Raw genomic sequence first — 24,416 nt, 5'->3', positions numbered from 1 at the left:
ACCTTCTGTGATTTGTCTAGAGTCAGCAGGAATTCAATCTACCATATTCTTCACATTCCTCGACAGAAAAACACAACGATACTATGACAATATAATGGAGAGCTATTCTTCAAGACAGGCATTCTTCCTATCAACTTATGGAAGACAAAGCACAATGTTTCCTCACTTAAACTAAACAGAAGGATTTCATACAGTCTGCTCAAGATTTCTGTTCCATAAAGGCCTGTTCACATGATTTAAGTGAATTGCTCCCTGATGCATTCAAATCTATGGAACGAAACGTCAAGCTACACCATTGCTTGCCGGTCACACATTGTAACGCAACATTTAATGCACAAATAACTTCACCTTTCACCCCATTTGCCGCTGACCTTTCTAACCGCAACCAATGATTAAGGACAATTCACATGATGCATTATTACGTGGGGGGTGCCAACACAAAAACTGTTCTTGTGTTTATCTAGATACATCAAGTTCTTCGACACAATGCTGAATGCATCTGAAATTCAGAGAACTGCACTAAACATAAAAATAAATAAATAAAGATAATTAAAAACTAATTTCAAACACTCCCCCCACCTGTGTTTGTTCCACAAACAGATAGCCCCATCCCAAACTCATATCATCGGTTGAGCCAAAATTGTTATTTCCAGCCCAGTATAATGCTACTAGTGGTGCAGAAATGTTATACTTCACCTTTTAAAGAGATGGAGATCAAACAAACATATACACTAAATACAATATTGTTCACAACCTAAATGCGCTGGTTAAATTATGAGGCTGTGCAGCGTGCAGACGGAAATGTCAGGTACCGTGGTGGTCACTTTCTCCAGGTCGGCCTCTGAGGATGTGGGAGAGAGGGGGCTGCTGGGACTGAAGGAGGGAGAGCTGCCCGCACTGGACACATTCTCTGGGTCAGGAACATACAGAACCTGGAAACACAACCACACCGCAACTCTTAACATACACAAGATCAATGACTGCATGCAAGGACATGGATATGAACATGGACACACACACACATACACACACACACACACACACAGACACACGCACGCTTGTTTGGATAACGTGGACTTTCCATAGATTCTATAGATTTTGTACTGACGTCACTTAATTTTCTATCCCCTGAAGACGCAGTCACATTTACCTACGCACGGTAGTCGTCTCAATGGGAATTCGCACAATCATGAATTCCGTGAGATGGACTTCCGGAGGTAAAGAATTTCACCTTGCAGATTTCGCTTGCCTTGATATCATTTTAGCGGTGAGTTTCTTTTTCACTTAAGTCTTACAGAGTATAAAGTGCAACACTATAAAGAGGCTGCTTGACTAGTTTCAAACGCACTCAATGTCCGTCCATGCCATCTTCGCACGCGGAATTTCACGGTGCAAAGGTAACTGTGACCACATCTTGACCGTAACATAGTTTAGTATGCTTTTTAAGCCATGTTGATAGCAAAATTCCCTTGTAATAACCAGTGTGTAACCTAAAAAATGGTCCTCATAAAACACATAACATCCATCAAATTGACTTGTATACTGTTTAACAAAATTAAATGAATAAAACTCAAAAATATTTAGCTTTATAACTTTATTTTATTAAAGATGTTATGAAATTTAAATGCATAAAACTTAAAATAGTTTTTTTAATGTGCATTTTTCATATATAATAGTTTATGAAAATCTTAATTGATGATAATAATATGTTGACATTTATTGCCAGCCTGTAATATAAAGCAGCATAATGTAGTATTTTTGCATAGCTAAAATAGCTGGAAGTGGTCCACATTCAACGTTGATACTGGTGGTGCCCTAGTTTAACTGAACAATAAGGTGGATACAAATTAATGGATTACTCAGTAAATATTGATCAATGTTCTTTCAATATGGGATTTCGTCATCATTTATGTTGATCTTTCTTCAAATTTGTTTTAACAAAATAATAAAAATGGCATCAGGGGAAGTTTCACACGCTCTCTCTTACCTTAAGTACACAAACATACTCATATAAACACACACACACACACACACACACACACACACACACACACACACACACACACACACACACACACACACACACACACACACACACACACACTTACTTATATACATATTTTCTAAACATTCCCAAGTGAAAGGGTTTGTCATAAAGTACAGGGAAGAAAATGTGATGTCTCTCATTGCATGTCTGCTCTCTACGCACTGGACAGGGTTCCACTCGTGTTAGTTTGGGGGCAGCGGAGTCAGCGTGGAGGGGTTGTTCAGCGGTCCAAAGCACTGGGGAAGTTTATGCTAATGACAGGAGCCGCAGAGTTTGGTCACGTGACCACGCTGAAAGCCCTCCAGCTGTACTGTTTCTTGCAGTGGCTGCCCATTTCCAGCATATGACTCTATCTATTACCCTCTCATTACAGCGCTCACTGCCACATGAACATCAGCATGCTCTGCTTAACTTAACATGTATTTGCGAGGAGATGAGGCAATGCTGGAGCTGTTTCGCAAGGGATATTTCATAAGCACTCATGCTTTGACTTGAATAGAGCAGTCATTAATCAGTCCATCTATCTGAGAGATTGGGATGGTATTCTGTAGGTAATGTCATATTGGTCAATAATTGATATGATTCTGCACTACATTAAACACTAAGAGATTGATTCGTCTGATGCTTGGTAGAATTCAAATGATAACGCTGTGAAGTGCTTTAAAAATTTTAATCAACATGGGAGTTTTGTGGCTTTCAGTTCATGTCTGTTAGCTTTGAGGCTAACCTATATGCTAGGGTCCTCCTAAAGGTTGAGGAAATTCTCTTTAAGCAGATATATGCATTTAAAATTTTCAATCACTGATTCACTGAACAGTAGTGCACTTTTACGTGTGGCATTTTAGCGCAGAAATCTGCATCTTATTCACTAACTACCTGCAATCTAGTTTAAGCAGGTGCAATCAGTGCTGAAATTGCACTGCATCTTAAGTACTTCAATTACAGTAAGTCATTGTCATATGTAAATTAAGCTCATTTAAGATTGTGCTTTATTCACAAAACTCTGTGCTATTTGCCCGGAGCAATAAACATTGCGCAACTAATTTGGAATATTATTAAAGAGAGAGAGAGAGAGAGGTAGAGGAAGGGCAACACACCTGACCGGGGACAACATTTCTGGAGAAGAGTTTGTTGAGTTGAACGAGCTCATTGGGCGTGGTGTCAAACTTCAGCGCGATGCTGTTCAGAGTGTCCCGTAATTCCACCTACACAACACACAAACAAAAAACACAGAGTAAACCAACATGAGATGAGGTCATTCTCTTTGTGTTCCTCTTGGTTGGGTTATCAGAATTGGAGTTTGTTGCTTGTTTTCAATTTGTCTGTTAACTTTGAAGCCATCTATATGCTAGTGTACTCTACAATGTTTATAGATCACTCTTAGCAAATAAACAGACGAAAAATGTACGTCTTTCTCTTTTGAGAAAAAAAATAAAAATACTGATGACTCATCCTGCACTGCACAGGTTTTTGTCCAATCAAATGCTCTCTAGAATGAGATCCCCCTAATACCACCAGCAACCTGGCTCAAGGCAACAGTCAAGTGCGCAACAGTTTGGTTCCATAAGTAAAAATCCTTTTAATTTATCCCATAGTCTAATTGATTTTCAACTATAACTTATAAACCTTTAGAGACTGACCTAATGTTAGCTATGAGGTTGTTCATCGATCTTATATGCTTACGTTGAACTTAATTGTTTAAAAATATTGTGTTTGATAGCGGAATTCATTGTAAAAAACTTCATTACCCTTGGTACAGCAGAGAAAGTTCCACCAATCAGAGAACCGCGACCAAAGGAACCTGCAAAACGTGCCTTTGAGCGACCGCCCACTCCCATGATGCACTGTTAATGACGTAATCAAGTTGGTGTCTCCTCACCCTTAAACTACTTATATATTTTTAAATATCTGACTATTTTGCAATAAACTTAAAATAAATGGTTTCTATACTTATAACCAACAACCTAAAATCAACAGTTTAATATATTACCATCGTTTTTTATTTAATGACATCATTCACAATGCTTCATAGGATTGTAGTATGTGCCCTCATGAAAGATGGTAAGTAGCATTGTACCTTTGTCCTTATGTCCAATTTTCAAATACTTTTATGCCTCAAAACAAAGTTTATGATGTTGTGATTTACCTCAGAGCTGGTTGGTTTGGTTCATGGCTTTTATGAAGGATTTTATAAAAAGTCTATGGAAGAAATTAATGGCGAAAACACTTTCAGAACCCAGATGGTTGAAAAAGTGGGTGGGCACTGTTGCGCTCTGGTTAGTTCATGTTACCTAATGTTGTTAACTGATGTTAACAAATGGAACCTTATTGTAAAGTGTTACCTAAAACACTGAAGCCAGAAAAACAAACTAACAGCAAAAGAAACGTTGCATGGTGTGAATATATTCTTCCCCTTTTCACATGTTGTGTGGAACCTATTGCTATATGATCAATTCTACAGAACACTGACATGCAAACTTCCTCCATAACATCACATTGCTGGCAGCCACAAAAGAACATCTAAACATCTGACTTCAGCACTATCAGATGACTCGAAGATAATTAAAGTGTAAATAATGTAAATAATTCGACATGCTTCTGAGATTGTCTGCTTTATCATGAGTCTCTCATGTGAGGAGACACAGACTCTAATGCAGTTTTCACACTGTTTGAAAAAACTTGTTTACATCAACCAAATCAACCAAACTCGGATGTAAAACGGACTCAGGTCCACATTGAAAGCTCTAGTGCAAAAGCACCCAAAAAGAACAATACCCAAAACATAAAATAATCATGTGTTTGTTTATTAAAGTTTTTAGAACAACATACAAGAAAAGGAATTGTTATATCCAATGCGATTTGTACGCTGAGACAAACTTCTGTGAGTTTTGTCTATCTTAGAGAATGAACTCTCCCCCATCCCCCCCGCCCATGAATCAGCACAGAAGTTTTCCAGTTTTCTCCCGATAGGAACGTCAGTAGTCACTATTCTCAATGGCCCTGCACTACTGTCGTCCTTTCATCCCACTTGTCTGGCTCAGAACACTGAATCCCTGTGAGATGCATTAGAAACACTCTTCCGCTACGAGTTATATTTTTTGTTTACTTTATTTGATATGAAATTGGAGAGGTAGACAGGAGCTTGTTCAATACCAGTTCCTTTTATTTTTCACCGTTATGGTCTGTTAGCGTTTCTTGAACATTTGCATTCTTCCACCGATGTGGACAGAACACAGTACTAGCATACTTCTAATAATGTTTCCTGTACCGCAGCTTATACTACAGTCCCAATACAAAATAAAATGCAGTTTGAATTGAATGGGATGTGAGACGAAGAATGGGTGGCGCAATATATCCTATGACAAATAGGATAAACGTCTTTCTATTGACTTGTTCATGCTGGTTGCAAGCAACAACAGACATACAGTATAAGTAGTGTAGTTCAATTCATAAACAATTGAGCCTGTTTCTTTTTAAATAAAACATCAAAAAAGACTAACAAATGAGTAACAATAAATGAGTTAACAGTTTGAATGTGAGCAGGGGCATTTACTGTATTATCATCTCATTCAATCATCCGCAAGTTATTCTGTTTGCCATGCCTGACTCGAAATGAAGGGCAAACATTCTTCAAAATGTTTCTTTTTGTGTACGGAAGACAAAGTCATTCTGGTTTTGAACAACATGTGGGTGAGCAAAATACTTTTGACTGAACTAACTAATTATTGAGGGAAGAGAGGTGCCTCTCTAAAGATTCCCATTCCATATTCAGTCTTTCATGCTCATATTTTAGTTTCTCACAATTCAATCTCCGATGTAACAGGAAGTCATGCTGAGGTCTGTCATCCTGTTTCTAAAGGGAGTCGTGGATAAAAATATCACCTAAATATACTTGCTGAGATGGCAGCCGTTGCCAGTCGCTAGTGCTTGGAAAAAGACACACGCAGCATAGAGTCATCAGAACAGTCTAGACAAATGCAAAATGTTCTAGACATGGGAGGCTAAAGGTTTCTTCAGAGAAGCTGTGAACTGAACTGATCTTGTTCCCAGAGTTCAAAAAGAATGCTACAGTCAGAGCTTTTATCCTACTGCATAAACAAATAATTCAATATAGCAAAGAATGAGTTTTGTGTTGTAAGAATGACATAAAATCAATCTCAACATCAGAAGCATCATTAATATATAATGTAAAGAGACTAATATTCATTGTAAGAAAGCAAAAAGCAGAGTTAGACTGTGAAGGTAATCTACTTAACAAGAAAATATAAACGTAATGAAAAACATCACCCCAGTCCTAGATTTTAAAGCAATAAGCCACAAGAGACTGGGAGTTAAAGGGATAGTTCAGCCAAAATTTTTAATTCTATTATCATTTTCTCACCTTCATGCCATCCTAGCAAGTGAATGGTGGCCAGAACTTTGAAGGTCCAAAAAGCACATAAAGGCAGCATAAAGGTTATACATACAAATCTATGTCTTCAGAAGCGATATGATAAGTGTGGGTGAGAAACATTTCAATATTTAAAGGGGACCTATTATGCAAAATTCACTTTTACATGTTGTTTGTACATAAATGTGTGTCGGCAGTGTGTGTACTGTACACAACCACCCTACAATGTTAAAAGTCCACCCACTCCTCTTTCTTATATTTCTATTAATCAAAAACAGTGTGACAAAATTAATGGTTTTCTTTTCTGTTCTAATGTGACGTCACGTTAGAGCTGGCCTCGCCCACGACTGGTGACGGACTCCACTGTATTATCATAGATCCTCCCCTGAGTGATCTACACCCAGTCCGGCATTTTTCCCCGCGCTGGAGCAGCTACAGTCTCAGCTCCGTAAGCCTCATAAGTGTTCTGTTGTTGGCTTTAAATGTAAACATAAGAGTCTTCATGTTCTCCCGGCATCAGAGCCACTGAAGACGCATGGACAAGTTTAGTTTGTGAAGGAAATTTGCCCCAAAACATACAAAAAGTGTGTATGTTTGTGCAAATCATTTTACACCAGACTGCTTTGTGAATGAGTGTCAATTTAAAGCAGGATTTTCCAAAAATTTGATTCTCAAGCATGAATCAGAACCAACTGTTCATATTCCAGCTTTATCTCCTGAAGATGTAAGTATCACACTTTTTATTTTGTGAATGTTCGCAAATCACCTTTCTGAATGTGCATGTTAGCTGATTCCATGGCTAATGCAGCTAAAGTTACCATTGTCTCTGATTTTATTCACAGAGACCAGAGCTATGTTGGGGGAGGGGACCAGCAGCTCATCTGCATTTAAAGAGATGGACACACAAACACTCACACACACACACAAACACACACCTATCTTATCGTTTCTGAAGATGTGGAATTAACCACTAGAGTCGTATGGATTACTTTTATGCTGCCTTTATGTGCTTTTTGGAGCTTCAAAGTTTTGGCCACCATTCACTTGCATTGAAAGGACCAACAGAGCTGAGATATTCTTATAAAAATCTTTGTGTTGTGAAGAAGAAAGAAAGTCATACGCATCCAGGATGGCATAAGGGTAAGTAAATGATAAGATAATTTTCCTTTTTGGGTGAACTATCCCTTTAAGATAATTTAAACAATGTAAGAAGCCAAACGTTTTTAACTTGTGCATGCTAAAAAGCCTGCATTAATGCACAGTGTTGTTTTAACATTTGTTTGTTGAGGGTGACATCACAGAAGGTTGTCGACTCCCTGTGTTTAACATACTGTTCCAGACATGGAAGTAATGCCAATACTGCAAACTTTCTCTCCGTGGATCACCGATTGTAGCGCTGTATCACTTATTTGTTTTATTGAAGTCCACAATGCCCTTTCCACATCACCTGATCTGATTCCATAAACACCAAAATCCCTCTTCATGCATTTGTAAAGAACATGTAGTGTTTGTGAAGATTGCGTTGTGCTTCATATAAAACAACTTTGAAGAGATGGCATCAACGTTATACATTTTTTATATAGATAGCTTCGATCTCCTCAGCAAGCACATGTGATTGTAAAAAAAGGATGTCACGTACAAAACACACCCACAATTAGTTAACTAATCATCAATGCTCTTTGACTAGCCGAGATCTCCAAGGTCAAGAATTTAAAGTATGTGCGCAAACAAGAGACATATCACCAAACGAAACTGTAGCAGAATAAAAACATATTTTAGGTGTACTAAATTAAGGTTTTGCACCCAGTAAGTATAAATGCCAAATGCATAAATGTAAATATAAAAAAATAATGCTTTAAAAAATTATTTATAATAAGTAACAAGGAATATTCCTATCATCAGAGCACTTCAAGCTTGAAGTACCACCCATTTTCAGCAGGGGGCAGTAAGCAGAACTCCAGCTGTACAGACAACAAAACCACTCAGGCTTGTTGACACTAGCGATAGCACATGATGAAAGTGCATTATTGCGTTCAAACTCAGCTGGACGAAGCACAATTCCGAATGCAGGAATCTCGAGACGTGTATTAGAGTATAAAACAACGTTTAACATGACACAGTGACCTAAGGATGCTGTGCTTATGACGCAATGCAACCAAAGTGAGACGATCCAAAATCTATGTGTACACAAATGTGTCCTAAGAAAAGCCCTAATAATAAATATATCACAGACAGATTGTTGAATTCAATTGCAAAATGAATTGTTCGGGACTGTAGGCCAATGTCAATGGACAACGATATGGAAAATAACAATATATTGCATTCTAAAGCCACTTTTTGTTTTGTCTTATAAAAACTTTACTCGTCTTCCACAAACACAGTTATTTATATTTTAATTATCTAAAATATTTTTGTATTATATATACAATTATTGAAATATATTTATTTTTAATAATTTAATTATTATATATTGAACTATTGTTATTTATAGGCATTTCCCTGCAAATATTTTTATATGCGATTAACTGCAATTAATCAGCATAGCATGTAATCGATTGAATCCATTTAATCAATTGACAGCTCTAATATTAATGTGTTCTATATTAATACAAGTTGCTACATTGCTTGGCAACCACAAACATCTAAGGTTAGGATTATGAATGATTTTTCTTGGGGGAAGATTTGTTTATTGTGACTATTATTAATGATAAATTTAACGTTTGTTGCACTCTCTCATTAATAACATTTTGATATTTTTTTTTAACAAAAGAAAAAAAAAAGTTACATAGTGTAGCTTTAAGTATTTTAAAAAACTTTTTTTTTATTCCTGATGAAGGACGCAGAACCGAAACGTTGTAATTTTACATTTACATTTACATTTATGCATTTGGCAGACGCTTTTATCCAAAGCGACTTACAGTGCACTTATTACATGGACAATCCCCCTGGAGCAACCTGGAGTTAAGTGCCTTGCTCAAGGACACAATGGTGGTGGCTGTGGGGCTCGAACCAGCATCCTCCTGATTACCAGATTACAAGTTATGTGCTTAGACCACTACACCACCACCATCCCTATAATTTAGATTGTTTTGCAAGCTATGATAGTGTGCAAGATATTTTCTTTTTTCTTTATAACAGCTGTTATCTAACGCACCAGTAATCTTTCAGGTGTGCAAGATTTATTCATATATTTTTTTATCTTGTAGTGAAATATGACCTGGACATGTGATTTGTGAAATTTACCCTTGTAAAAAACAAATAGTTCATCAATCTGGAATCGACATTCCAGCAAACGGTGCAATCAGGCAGGATGTCAAATCAGACGCATTCCATACTGCGTGGGACATCACGGCTGCCGTGACATGAGAGTTGCTATAGTGACGCTGTCACTCCTACCCTCATGGCACATGCTGGCTAACTGCATCGATGATCACTTAACGAACTATTTTTAGAACAGCAGTCTTAGAGACATGTTGACGTACTCTTTTTCATAGGATGCAGAAATGCCAACTTTATAAACAAAAATACCATGGTTTTCTTTGAATGACCTGGGAGTGCCATGTAAATACCAATGATATATGAATATGATGATATAATCATTCAGTTCCACAGTATACACTAGTGAAAATGCTTCTATTTTGCATTCTTTTAGTTTAAATCTGTTTATGCTAAATCTGATTATTTATGTTAGATTATAGCATGATTTGAAAATGTTTCAAAGAGCATTGTGTGTGCTTCAATGGAAACAAGAAAATCAAACCTTTAGTACCAAAGGTGTTAATAACAATGACACAAATTTGCTACTTTGATAGTGACCTAGAAACGGTTAAATATCTTGAATATTTCTTCTTCATTTTATGTCATAACTTTCCTTTGTTTTAATTGCATCAAAATCCTAAAACTTATTTCCAGGGGTAAATGAAAATACCATGATGTTCAATGTGGTCTCGGAGTTTTGGACTCCACTATACATAATCAAAAAACTTCCTCCCCAGAGTGTGTATTAAAGTTTAAGAGCAGAAGAAAGTTGGGCTCAGAAGCTGATGATGCATCTCTTTGCATGTCTAAAAAGCGAGTCAAACAGCAACATGAAGTGAACATCCTCTTAATTACATACAAAAACAAATAACAAAGTCCTTACACTCAAAGAAGATCTCGCCAAAATCCAAAAGCTAACATGGGGGCTTATTTACAAATCATGTTAACATTGCATCATCTGCAACTTCTAAGCACATATACTGTAGAACACAATATAATGAATTTATTTTTGAATGTCTGGCCAAGGTGAAGCTGATTAATTCCCTTACATGATGTCGCAAAACCACACTTTAGTGATGGTATCAGATTGTAATACCATGGTACTTTAATACATACCAAGGTATTACTTCAAAAAATACCATGGTATTACCACAACAGTCCAAAATGTTGATCCAGTTACTGTTACCAACAAATCAAGCCACAAAAACTACTTAATTTTCATGACCACAGATAAACAGAAAAGACAACTTAGGAAAAAAGGTGTCTTTAAATGTGTATTTAATGGCTGACTGTCCCAGCAGCTGGAGAATTTTGGCAGGGCAGCAGGAGATCAAAGGGCAGCTGGTGAGCCTTGTCTACACATAACCTCACCTGAGCCTCTTCAAATTCAACCAAACAGTATTGAAAAGATCAGCTCTTTTAAAGTCATGTATAGTCTGAACTTTTTAGAAGTTAAGGGCTGTTCATATTTAAGATGAGATTTGCTGCTATTGAATAAAGTATCTAGCCATAAATACAGAAAGTCACACTTTTCCATGCATAATGAAACTGTGAACTTCAAACAAAAGCATCATGGTGGAAACAACTCTTTTTCATATAATCACCCATCGTGCTATCAGCCGCGATCAGCCTGTCCTAGCCGAAAAATTTAAATCCTGAAATTATTTACATTAATTATTTAATGTGTATTATAATGGTTACTATACACTCAAGGGTTAGCACACACTGAAATAAACAATTATGTTGTGAAATAATTATTGCAAGAAAGATTAAGTACTTTCTACATTGAATAAGTTTAAGCATGAACTTGAAAATATTAAGTCAATTCTACATTTGTACTCAATTCAAACATGTCAAAATTAATGCTCTAGCTTATATGTAAATACTATTTATGATTGTTTTGTTATCTTTGCAATGTGTTATCATTTATCGATCCAAAAGTAGAAAAACTTGTCATATTTATTTGCTAATTTGAGTAAATTTCACAAGTAAATAAAATAAGTAAATTTAACTTAACTTATCAGAGCTGGTGTTCCCAGCATGCACCTGGCTTGAATAATTAATGAGCTTGCATGGTTTCACTGTTTGCAAGTTAGGGTTGCTCCGATACCAAAATCTTGGCTCTGGTACGATACCAGCCCTGGTACCTTGGTATTAATACTAAACTAGATACTTAGGCAACAAATAAAAAAAATTACAAAATCTGATTTTTTTGATGAAATTACACAGAAAATTACTTGTCTAAAAGAACTGAATAAAGTCTTATAGATACAAATGATGCCTTTTCTGTTTACAATGCGAGGTTACGAGATGCAAGATTCCAACCTGCATCTCAGAATAGCCTTCTGAGATGATATTCTTCTCACCACAATTGTACAGAGCAGTTATCTGAGTTCCCATAGACTTTTGTCAGTTTGAACCATTCTAGTGCCAAATTCTAGAGACTGTTGTGCGTGAAAATCTCAAACCAACCCGTCTGGCACCAACAATCATCCATTCAATTATCTAATCAGCCAATTGTGTGGCAGCAGTGGAGTGCATAAAATCATGCAGATAAAGGTCAGGAGCTTCAGTTAATGTTCACATCAACCATCAGTATGGGGGTAAAAATGTGATCTCAGTGATTTGGACCGTGGCATGATTGTTGGTGCCAGATGGAACACAGCAAGGCAAGCTGGAAGATGAGATATGAGAACCACACACACACACACACACACACACACACACACACACACACACACACACACACACACACACACACACACACACAGAGAGCCACACAGCTTCATGACACCCTGTTTATGCCCTCTGACAAATGCCCTGCTGTTGCCTTGCACACTTTTCAGGCTCTACAGAGGAAAACAAAGGCCCTGTCAGTCACCCTCATCTGACAGAAACAGATCCTCAGTGTGTTTGTGGAACATTTGGTCAGACACCGGCCCAGATTTGAGAAGGCAACCAGAAATGTCTGGAAACAGGACTATGGCAACAGCAGTGGTGATATCTTTGATGAAGAGAGTATGTGTGACAACACCAGCAACTGATTTCAATGCTGCCTGATGCCAGTTACAAAATCAGTCTAATGCCAATCAGCTAGCTAAATGAAAGCTCTGGCCACCAGCGGTTCTCCGTCTTGCTCCACTTTCAGACAAAACTCCAGAGCTCGGCTCAGCCCACACACTTCCTCTGTTACTAGGAAGAGACGAGAAGCTTTCTGCCCGCAGCTGGAATTTGAGGGTCATTTCAAGAACATAACAAGCTGTTAAGACAGACAATTGAAGCACACACTCACTCTCACTAACTCACTCTCTCTCACAGCCCCATAGACGCCGAATCAATAGAAATGCAAACGCGAAAGGAAGGTCATCTGCTCTGCTCTGATGTAAATATTCAGCATCATAAAGCCATTCTGTCTCGTAAAGCATGTGTTTTGACGTAAAAGTGTCAAACCATCCCATATAGACTGACACATACACAGTCCTCGCGAAATTCTGGGACAAAATTTTGCAGGTACATGTACAAGCATTCAAGTAAACAACCCTTGGACGACTTGGAGGGCTTGGCATGTTCAGACCATACCAAACACACAACAACAAATACAGAAATAGCAAGGAAAGAGGTTGATAGTCCTACTTACAGCATATTCAATGGTGCCCTTGGGTCTTTGGAACGACATCCGTCTTCCATCCTTCTTCTCTGGGGTCTTCTTCTGTCCGGTATCTGAAAGCAAGCGAGGGAATGTTCTCATTACATTCATGTTCCTCTCTCCCCTCAACCTGACACACGCTGCTGAGCTCTCAGCCTCATCCGACGGCTCATCCGTCAACAGTGAGTGCGAGTGAGCGATTCAGGAGAGCCAGAGAACAGCTTCTCTCTCTCTCACACTCTCTGTGTCTCTCACCGCCACCCCCCCCCACACCCTTTTCTCTTTCTCCAATCTCCCTCCCTCTCTGTCTTACTCTCTCTCTCTCTCACTCAGCACAATGACAGCTGATGTGTCTTCACCTTGCAATGTCTTCTGCTGTTGCACATGCATGTAACAGACAGAGACCACCCTGTCCTCTGTGAGAGAGAGGGAGAAAGACAGAGAGCGAGAGAGAGACATATTGCCATTACGGTGCTACCTGACAGTATCATATTTATCAAGTGAGTATCCTACATAGGCAGCATTTTAAGGCATCATAGATGCTCTCAGATGCAAAGGCTATTCCGGTATTGCCTTCTAAAATACCATGTTTTGACCAAGTTGCCATTTACACAGGATGCATTCTGGCAAAAATAAGCAAGACAAAATGGTACAAAACACAAGTGTCTCGAAACACGCTTTTCAAAGTTTAACTATTTTCTACTTGGCATGACATCTTAAAACAACATGAAGGCAAGAGATGCTGAAAAAAAAAAACTCAGTTAGAGACATCACAAGTGTGAAAACATCAGTCTAGTGCATGTATAATGCAAACAGCCCAAAGAACATGTATTGTGCAAAAAACCCAAATGCAACAACGCATATATGCATCACGTAGAAGACAATCCCAGTATGCATTGCATTGAACTCAGTTAAAAAATATATTACGAACGAGAATGTTGATTATAAATATAAAACGTACACTTAATTCACATAAACTCATAAAAAAAAAAAAAGAAAAAAAAAAAAGTGACAGTGGCGACATTTTTGCAAACTTAAATTTTATGGTTCATTACATGTTTCACAGCAGTTCCAAGGTGAAATATCCACTGTGTCCACAAACGAGGCACCTGAAAATAATTTTGCAAAAATGAAGGTATAGTAATGTGATTCTATGAGACCAGGTTAAAAGAAGCCCAAGTCAGTCACTTATGAGGTTCCATGGTGGTAAGGATGCAGCCAAAGAATGCAGTAAACAGCACGGTAGGTTTTGGAGCTTGTTTGTGAATTACATTTAAAATTCATTGCCTAGCTTATGTAAGGCTAATGTGTATGCATGTAGTATCATGTGTGTGTGTGTGTGTGTGTGACTGCTAATACTGTATGTGTGTTCAGGGTTATCACAGAAATGTTAGCAAGTCCTGCACATGTTCACTTCAGCTTCAGGCTGGACATTAACTTCAGAATCCGTCGGGCTAACAGGTTCTGCGCTTATGTCAGTGTGACACAGAGACGCTCGGCTGTGCAGTCATGAGTCATAGCAGTCTTGCTGTTTCTGTGCTCACTCCAATGAGACTGCAGCGAGAGAAACCAGGCCAGCATGTTGAAACGAACACTGATCTTTTATCCAGCATTTTCATGCCACTGATTGCGAGAGAACTACAGTGGCTGGTCTCTCTTTAATAACATTAAGACCAGATATACAGAGTGGTCAACACATTTCAAGCGTACTGTTGTTCATTTCATACTTTCTTGCATTGCTCTGGTACTAACAAATCTAAGTACTCTAAAGGGCAACAGAGTTACCTTCAAATTGTGCCATTAAACCAGATGTATTGTTATGGCAGCTAGCTACAAACATTACATTTTAATGTTTAAATTTGTTTTTAAATGTAATAATATAAAACTTGGGCACCTAACTCAGACCACATTATTTGTGCTATGGATATAAATGAAATCCTGCAGCTTGTTGAGGGTGTTGTGAGGATATTGAGGCATTGCTATTACTTTTTCCTAAGTGATTGGACTTTTTGCCTGGCAGAGAAATCTCATTGACTTACAATGAAGGAGGGAACTGAGTCATAGGCAACAGAATATCATAGAGGATGGGCTTGAGGATGAGCTCTTTTTTACTTGGGCAAGTAAGCAACCACATAGTAACCACCCAGAACACCCTAGCGACGGCCTAGCAACAACCCGCAACACCCTAGCATTGATGTTTGCACATGCAAGCACCACTCACATGCTGAAAATATAGAAATCTAGTAACAAAGCTAAACTAAACAGCATGTGGTTAATTATAAGACATAATAAAAAAGCTAGAATATTGTTAATCTGTGTTCATTTAAATAACAAATATTCACATGATCTAGTACATTTTAGAATAAGCATGCAAGTGTCTATTTCTAGAGCTAAGATTTTATATATATATATATAAAGAGAGAGAGAGAGAGAGAGTTTTGCCACTTCTCGTGGAATTCTCTGGAACAGAACCCTCATATGTGTGTATCCTCTGAAACAGGCTTTTCACACACTGGGATATGAGCTACTGCACCAAAACAAAACAACACAGCGACTCTGCAGTTCTGGAACATTCTGTGTGCAGCCAGGCTCTGTCCATTGTCACAGATTTACAGAGCAGCTCTCCATCTAAAAAATCGTGCAAATCTTTTTTTCTTGCTCTGTTTCATAACCCTACTGTATACTCCCTACATAGGCAGCTGCCTTCTAAGGTAGCATCCTAGCTGAAATGGAACCACATAAATTACTGATTTATAGGTAGCGACACTGTGCATCATACAAATAGCAGTCCTCTCACAAATATTGAGTAAAAAGTACATTTTAATTAGCTTGAAAAAATTGTATAGATACTTTTTCGGATTATACTTTTTAATGAATTATATGAATTAACGATATTTCTAATTGATATTTCTCTCACTTTGTTCGCCATATTAGATACATTTTTATCCATTCGACTCATCATAATGCATAATGCAGAGGCTGCCTTTTTTGCTAAATGCATTGCTACCTTCGAATTTGGCTTTTTAATCAGGCAACATAAACAGGATTTAAAGAGACAGTACACCCAAAAATGAAAATTCTGTCATCATTTACTCCCTTTAATTTGTTAAAAAACTGCATGACTTTCTTTCTTCCATAGAACACAAAACGAGATGTTAGGCAGAATTTTAGCCTTTGTCAAGTTACAACTTCTTTGGAAAATGAAAAGGGAACAGTGAATGAAACTAAGGGCCCTATTACTAAATTCAAATATCATTTTAAATTAAACGAAACTATCATCAAAATAACGAAATGGTAAAAAAATAATAATACCAAATCCAGACATTTTACTCTCTACAACTCCTTCCACTGGGCCCTTTTGAAGTTGCACTCTACGATAACAGGTGGAAAAATACCAATACAAATTAGATTCAGATATTCAAGATAGATTCATAAGAATCTCATACATTTCTGTTTCTTAAAACGTCTACTACATTGATCGTCATTGACATAATTATTTTTTCCACTATATTTTTTATAGTTTGGACATGAACTTTTTTACCACATGCTGGTGGAATCTCCAAACTGCAAATGCAGGAACTGAGTGTATACCTGCTTTTGCACCCATTCATTTACATATAACACATCCCCCGTTTGCACACATACACCCATAGATAGCACAAACACTCCCACCCATGCCCACTTGTGCTTTGTGCTGGCATAGAAATTGGCTCTGAATTAGCGATCTAGAAATTGGATAAGATGTTGTGTATGGTCTTAGCGCTAGGGCTGCTTTGGGCACTCACGGAAATAGAGGCCTAAATAATACTGGTCAAGAACAACACGAGGGTGTGTAAATTATGACAGAATTCATTCATTTTTGCATGCACTATCCTATAATTTGCAGTGTCAGTTTTCCAGGGAAGCATCATTATTACAGTTGCATTCTTAGGGTTATTTAAACGAACCCTTACTCTTAAGTATTAAACATATTGCTACATACATAGCTGAATTTACACATCTAATCCTTCAAGATTGTGTTAATGTTGTTTACATCTCAGCTGTGGAATTGAACCATTAGAGCTGCTTTGTTTGAGAGATTTTTCCACTCAAATCACAAGATCATTGTACCAGATGAAGTGTGTTTTTATATAAGAATGCATACAGTATGTACAATTAATGTTACATTTGGAGACAAAAAATGGGAATTGTTGTAAATGTGTTGTGATAATGTATCTGAGTCACAGTGTGTTGTCTTGTTCCATATTTTACCCCATTGTTATGTGCCCCATTAGTTTCCTATTAGCAGTGGCCCAATACAAAATGCAAAATGTTCGACCATCAGTGTGCCACATTGCAATACTACTGTTTCAAAACCAGCTGCCAGTGTAGCCAGAATTTTTATGCATCATAGGAGTGTTTCCGATGCCTAGGCTTTTCCAAAAGGTTAAAAAATGCTAATTTTGTATGTATTTATTGTCTATTGTTGTCAGACAGGGATACATAATGCATGTGACAAACTTCAATGTGGCAGGGAAAACAACCAGGCTTGTTTTAGCAGCAGCTGCAACGGCCAGGCGGATGTTATTCTTAGACTTCTTTCATTTACTGCTCAGAATGGTGCTGGAAACAAGTGCCCCATCATAATAAGCAGGTGCACACACACACACACACACACACACACACACACACACACACACACACACACACACACACACACACACACACACAGTACTGGAATGAGGCTATGGCTGTGGGGTGACTGTCATTTACTGTGCTTCATTTCAATATCATAAGACAAACAATATACATTTCATTTCATTTCAACCTCAGCCTTAAAGGGATAGCTCAAGCCAAAATGAAAATTCAGTTGTTTTTTTTTGACAGAAATCCGATTTTTGGGTGAAATATTCCTTTAATATCCACAAAGTTATAGACTAAACAAACCATCATCACCTCAAAACCTAAACAAAACAGAGACATACAAACACTAGCAACTAAATAACGTATGTGACAGAGTTGCTGTAGAGGATGTCTCAACTTAACTTAATACTGTGTTGGGTTTTGTGATGTGCTTGGAGGACTCTTCAAGAGCAGTTGTGCTCCACATCCACACTCCAGAAACTGTGTGTGGAGTTCAAACGTTCATAAAAGAGCTCTTCAGTGCCGTGTAACGGCTAAATGTGTCATGTCAAATGCAGCCAAACCACCAACGCAATGAATGATACTGTTATCCAAAGCATACCTCATGCTGTTACATTTGTTCACTAAAAAGTACTCTCTGAATTCTTCACACTTGCTGAAGATCTTAAAAACACATTTGTTTACATGTTTGACAATGTATAAGCTAGAGGTGGGCAGTATAACTGAAATCGTATATCTTAAATATCTTAACTCTTATATATGGTCATTTGTAACATTATAAATCTGATATTACATGGTTCCTTACACACATTACAGTATCTGAGGTAAAATGTCCACTGTGTGGCACTAAAAGTGAGTAAACTTTTCTCCAAACAGATGATGTTTTTTAAAGTTAATTCTCTATGGAGTTTTAAATCAACAAAACCTACCTCCCTAACCTAAACATTAAACCTAAAATATCATAAAAAGCAAATGTGACATGGAAAACGCAATTGCTGAGGCAACCACGTAATTTTGTGGTGCTTCTAAGACACTTTCGACTCACGTGTTGACTCGTTTGCTCTTCAGGTCAGAGGTAGGTAGTAGCGTGCTACATTTAATACATTTTAGGGGAAAAATTTTCCTTAAAATTTCAATTGAAAAAATTAACTTTTACTTAAGAATGTGATGTTCCTGTCGTTACATTACTGGGTTTAATCTTAATTAATGTGTAATTTATTGAGACATTATTAAATGGGACATTTATGACAGCGGAAGTTCACACAGCTGTGTGCGAGTCCATCACTGCAGTAGAATCAAGCTCTTCAAAGCGAAACACTTTCTTCGCTCCACAAAGTGAAAAAAAGAATAGATTTAATTTAACACCAAGATAAGCTGATATTTCAAGATTCAAATTTAAGTTCTAATTTAAGGCTGCACGTCGAGTTAAGCTGTTGCTCTAATGCTAACGCAGACATTTCTGTGTAATGTGATGGTCATTTTCAGGTTGATTCTGTAACTGGGCTCTTATTACAGTTTTTAAGTGTACATTTTTAAATCAGTGCAGCCATAGATCAGTGTGATTTTCCCTCATGTCATGAGCAGTATTTATGCATTTAAATCGAGCCCTCGCACTGGCAACTATCGCAGCTACTTCGGGTTGATTAACTGAATAAATCCATGTAAACATCCATGTTAAGTGTAAATACCTTTTCCTCTGCTGTTCACATGATTGACAACTGGAGTGCGAACAGACAGCATTTTTGCGTGTGCACAACAAGGTGAGAGATGTGTGGGCAAGAGGCGATCATATGGCGAATAGTATATATGTTAAAATAAAGAGTAAACAAATTTGATTAAATGTAAATTATTGTATTTATTTGTTATTACTGTAGTATCTTTAAGCTGGGTAGCGTTTCTGGGCGCATAGTGCCATCATCCCACCAAATGATCATAACCGAATATTTAAATCATCCACAGAATTATCATTTCCACTGTCTGCAGTTTCTGACTTAAAATAATATCACCTCATTGAATTATTTAGTAAATAAAGAGTTTTCTTCAGCTTAATGGCAAAATTATGTATTAATTAGTGGTCGACCGATATATCGCCGAGGCCGATATATCGACCGATATTGGGAATTTTTTAGATATCGTCATCGGCCGATAAATATTTCCGTTTGGCCGATATAGTTCAAAACAGTTTGTGACAGTGCATTAACACTTTTGAACTGAATATGCTCGCTCTGCTCCGCCCAGCACCGTAAGACAAGCCACTCAGAAGTGAAGCAGACATCTGACAGACACAGTAAATGACCAATCAGCATTCGCTTTCTAACTTGACGCTACATTGTGTTACACACAAAAACACTCCGGTGTGCAGCGAAGTCTATTCAAACAGTACTGTGATATGTCAGATCCGCAGCCCAGCGGTAGCTCCAGTGGGGGTCACAGATGTGACAAATAAATTTAAACAAAACAGAAAACATTTAACCTCACAAACAGTCAAAAATCCCGTGACTGGCTGTTCCTCAGATGCGTGCGCTGTTCTCGATACGTTTAAACTAGACGCTGTTTTCCCACGGGCTGAAAAGCTGGGTCGCGTGCACTACGGATCAGTGATCGCGTGAGGTGGATGAGAAGAGAACACTGTCTGGTAAGTAATAATACGTTTGAGAAAAAAAATATTCCTTAATCTGAATTAAGTTATTCACTATCTCTGTCTGCTGTATTTAATTATCCATGATTGGCGTAATATTGTGTGTAGTATACCTTTTCATATGTTCCGGTCGGATTTGATGCTAATCAAGCATGCAAATACATGTGACGGCTTACAAAGTTTCATAGAAACAAACAAGCAAAACTAAACAGACATAAATCATTATTATTTAAAGGGTTAGTTCGGTATTTTACACTTAAAGCCCTGTTTTAAGATCGTTTCTGATGAAATAGAACGGTTAAGATTGAAATTTGGACAAATGCTGCTGTTCCGAGAATTTTCGGTTTCTGTGTTAGTACTTTAGTTTACAAAGGCGTGAAACTCACCGAGTGGTCTGGGATGTTCACTGATATGCTCACACTAAAATCGCTGCAAAAGATGCTTCCAACAGGTTTTATCGTAGTTTTTGTCCGACTCCATTGACTTGACTTGGTACAAAAACTACGTTAAAACCTGTTGGAAAGCATCTTTTGCAGCGATTTTTGTGTGAGCATATCAGTGAACATCCCAGACCACTCGGTGAGTTTCACGTCTTTGTAAACTAAAGTTTAATGCGTTTTATGAATGATTGTTCCAGTGCACATAGACAACCATTGTGTAGGTGGGGGGGTGCTAACACAGAAACTGAAACTAAAGATTCTCGGAACAGCAGCATTTAAATATAGCCTACTTAAAGTAAACAACCTGTTTAAACTTAATAGTGTGAATAAATGTATATTTATGAGATGGAATTGGAATTGCACATACTATTTTGTCATTAATTTATGAATATTGTTTAGATTGGTTAATTAATGATAAATGTTATTTGTAACCTGCAGTAAGCAGCAGTAATTATTTATGTGACATTTAATAATTTAATCTAAAATGTTTTTTGTGTGTGTGTGTGTGTGTGTGTGTGTTTTCATTCTGCTAGTTGGATGGACAGAAAACCAATCCCCTGTGGGAATACTTTACAGAGACAACACTAGGGAATGCAAAGTGCAATATTTGTAGTGACGTGGTGAAAATGGGAGCTGCAACAGGGAAGAAAAAAAATACCACAAACATGTGGAGTCACCTAAAGTCTCGCCATGCATCTGTGCATGAAGAAGCACAGAAGAAAAGAGATGCTGCTTCAAGCTCTGCCTCAGTGAGCAAAGTCCAGACAACACTCACACACATTTTTGACACGCAAAGAAAATGGCAAAACTCTGATTCTAGGTCAAAAGCTATTGACACATTAATAATAGAGATGATTGCCACTGACAATCATTGTTGGGTGTGGCTGAGCCAAGGTACACCCTAAAAAGTGAAAAATACTACCGCACAGACATGCTTGACAGTGTGCACAAAAAAGCAACAGATAAGATCAAAACTTTGATTGCACCTGAGAATGCTGGATCCCATTTAGCTTTCACCACAGACTGTTGGTCTGGAGAAGCTGAATCGCTGATGAGCCTCACCTGCCATTTTATTGACAAGAACTGGGAAAGGAGACAAGTTATCTTGAATGTAAGGGCCATGTTTGGCTCTCATACTGGAGATTATATCAGTCAGATGTTCCTTGACCTGCTTGACCAGTGGAATGTTTCAAAGGATAGAGTTGTGCTTGTGCTCAGATATGGTGGTGCAAATGTTGTAAAAGGCATGCGACTTGCAGAAATGCCAGACTTTAGCTGCTGTGCTCATACGCTGCAGCTTGTCGTGAATGATGGCATCAGTAGCCAGAGAGTAGCTGGGGATATAATTGCAAGGTTGAGGACATGTGCAACCCACTTTAATCACCCTGTGTTAGCAAAACAACGTCTGAGGGCCATACAAGAAGAGCTTGGCATCCCAAAGAATGGCATCATTCAAGCTGTGCCTACCCGCTGGAACTCCACTCTGCACATGTTGCAAAGGATGTTGGAGCAGAAGCGTGCTTTGAGTGTTTATGGAGGGGAACATGGGAAAATTTCAAGCCCAACTGCAGATCAATGGGACATCATTTCAAATCTGGTAGACACACTGAGCCCCATTGAGGAAGTCACTCTTGAAATGAGCAAAGCAGAAGCATCTTCCTCCTGCATTATTCCCAGTATTGCTGTGCTGAAGATGCTTCTTCAAGCAGAAGGTCCCACAACACGAGGAATCCAAACACTGAGGCAGACAATGGTGCAGAGCTTGGAAAGAAGGTTTTCCAAAATAGAAGACAACAAATGTTTGGTGTTGGCAACACTGCTGGATCCGCGTTATAAAGGCCATATGTTTACAGCTGCAGAAACACTGGATAAAGCCAAAAAGTGGATAGGGGAGGAACATGCTACTGCCTCAGCACAGCCAGAAGTCACTGCCACACAGGAAGAAGGCCAAGGACCAACAAGTCCTCCTAAACAACCAAGGAGAGAGGCAGAAGAACCCACTGGTATTGTTGATCAAATTTATGCCAACATCCTTGGAGCTCAAACACCTCTGGAAATGAGAGTGAACATCACAGAGGAACTGAATCTTTACCTCAGGGAGCCACTTATTGACCGAAAGAGTGGTCAATAACTGGAATGGTGGAAACAGAATGAGTCACGATTGAGTCTCCTTGCACCATTGGCAAGGAAATATCTCTGTCCTCCGCCATCAACTGTTCCAAGTGAGAGAGTATTTAGTGAGGTTGGGGAAATTTATCAGAAGAAGAGGAACAGGCTCACTGGAATAAATGCAGAGAAACTTTGTTTCCTGCATTACAACTTGCCACTGTTAAAATGGAACTACTAACTAAAGGGACTGGTGGTGATGCTGTGAGCACTTTAGTCTTAACATTTTCTGTTTGTAAAAATAGTTGAGTGTGTGTAAACCAAATAAGTGCACTTTGTAAAAAACACAAGGCTGCTTTCAATTGCACAAAAAAACTTTATTTATTGAAGTGTTACAGTACCTCATTGCATTTGTTTACATTTTGTTTACGTTTTATTAATAAACATTTTATTTCTGTAAATGTTTAAGCAGACAAGAAGCTGCACTAAAACTTTATTTATTGAAGCGTTACCTTACCTCATTTGTTTAAATTTTAATTACTTAATTAGTAAATAATATTTGTGCAATATAGTTTTTGCAATTAAAAATATGTACAATAAATGTTCATTTAGTTTCATCAATATACTTTGTCTCTCATTTACTGTATTCACATGTATTGTATCGGCCTCATATCGGCCAATCGGCCAGATTGATTTCTCAATATCGGCATCGGCCATTAAAAATCCCATATCGGTCGACCACTAGTATTAATATAAATAAAGAGTACATTTTATAATTTATCTTTATGTTTAGCCTCTCTATATGTTATTATGCTATTTTAAACAAGTAATGATTTGACAAAAAGTAAAGTAAATGCATTCAGCATGAAATAAAACATTGCAGGAGTGAAGGAAGCAGTAAACTCCCAGCTCATACATCTTCCCCGCAGTGGATTATGGGCAATTAACCATCGTTGAGTGCACATCAAATGTACACACAAAATTAGACTGCATTGTGGTTAAGAATTAGTGAACAAAAGTAGGGAACGAGTAGCTCGCTCAGAATTTAGACTCTCTTACAAAACAGCAGACACCCAAAATAGTGCACTATATAGTGGATAGGGAGCGGTTTCAGACACAACGTGTGTTCTGGGACCAGGGCCCTATGCAAGCTGAGTACTCTGCGTTTAGAGAGCAACGGTACTGCTGAACAGAACTAATGATTTAAATTCTTTCGACACTGAAAACTGTAACTACACTGAAATAAGAATCCACGCAGGACTTTTAAA

The 24,416-nt window shown here is 37.9% G+C and overlaps 1 pseudogene; it reads right to left on the bottom strand.

Annotated features, from left to right (window-relative positions):
- Positions 1–24,416, bottom strand: part of LOC127656498 (oxidation resistance protein 1-like) — a 204,610-nt pseudogene that overhangs the window by 57,219 nt on the left and 122,975 nt on the right.

This window comes from Xyrauchen texanus, chromosome 15, assembly GCF_025860055.1.
Source record: "Xyrauchen texanus isolate HMW12.3.18 chromosome 15, RBS_HiC_50CHRs, whole genome shotgun sequence".
NCBI lineage: Eukaryota > Metazoa > Chordata > Actinopteri > Cypriniformes > Catostomidae > Xyrauchen > Xyrauchen texanus.
The sequence above is the reverse complement of the archived record's forward strand: the minus strand, read 5'-3'. Positions and strand labels throughout refer to the sequence as shown.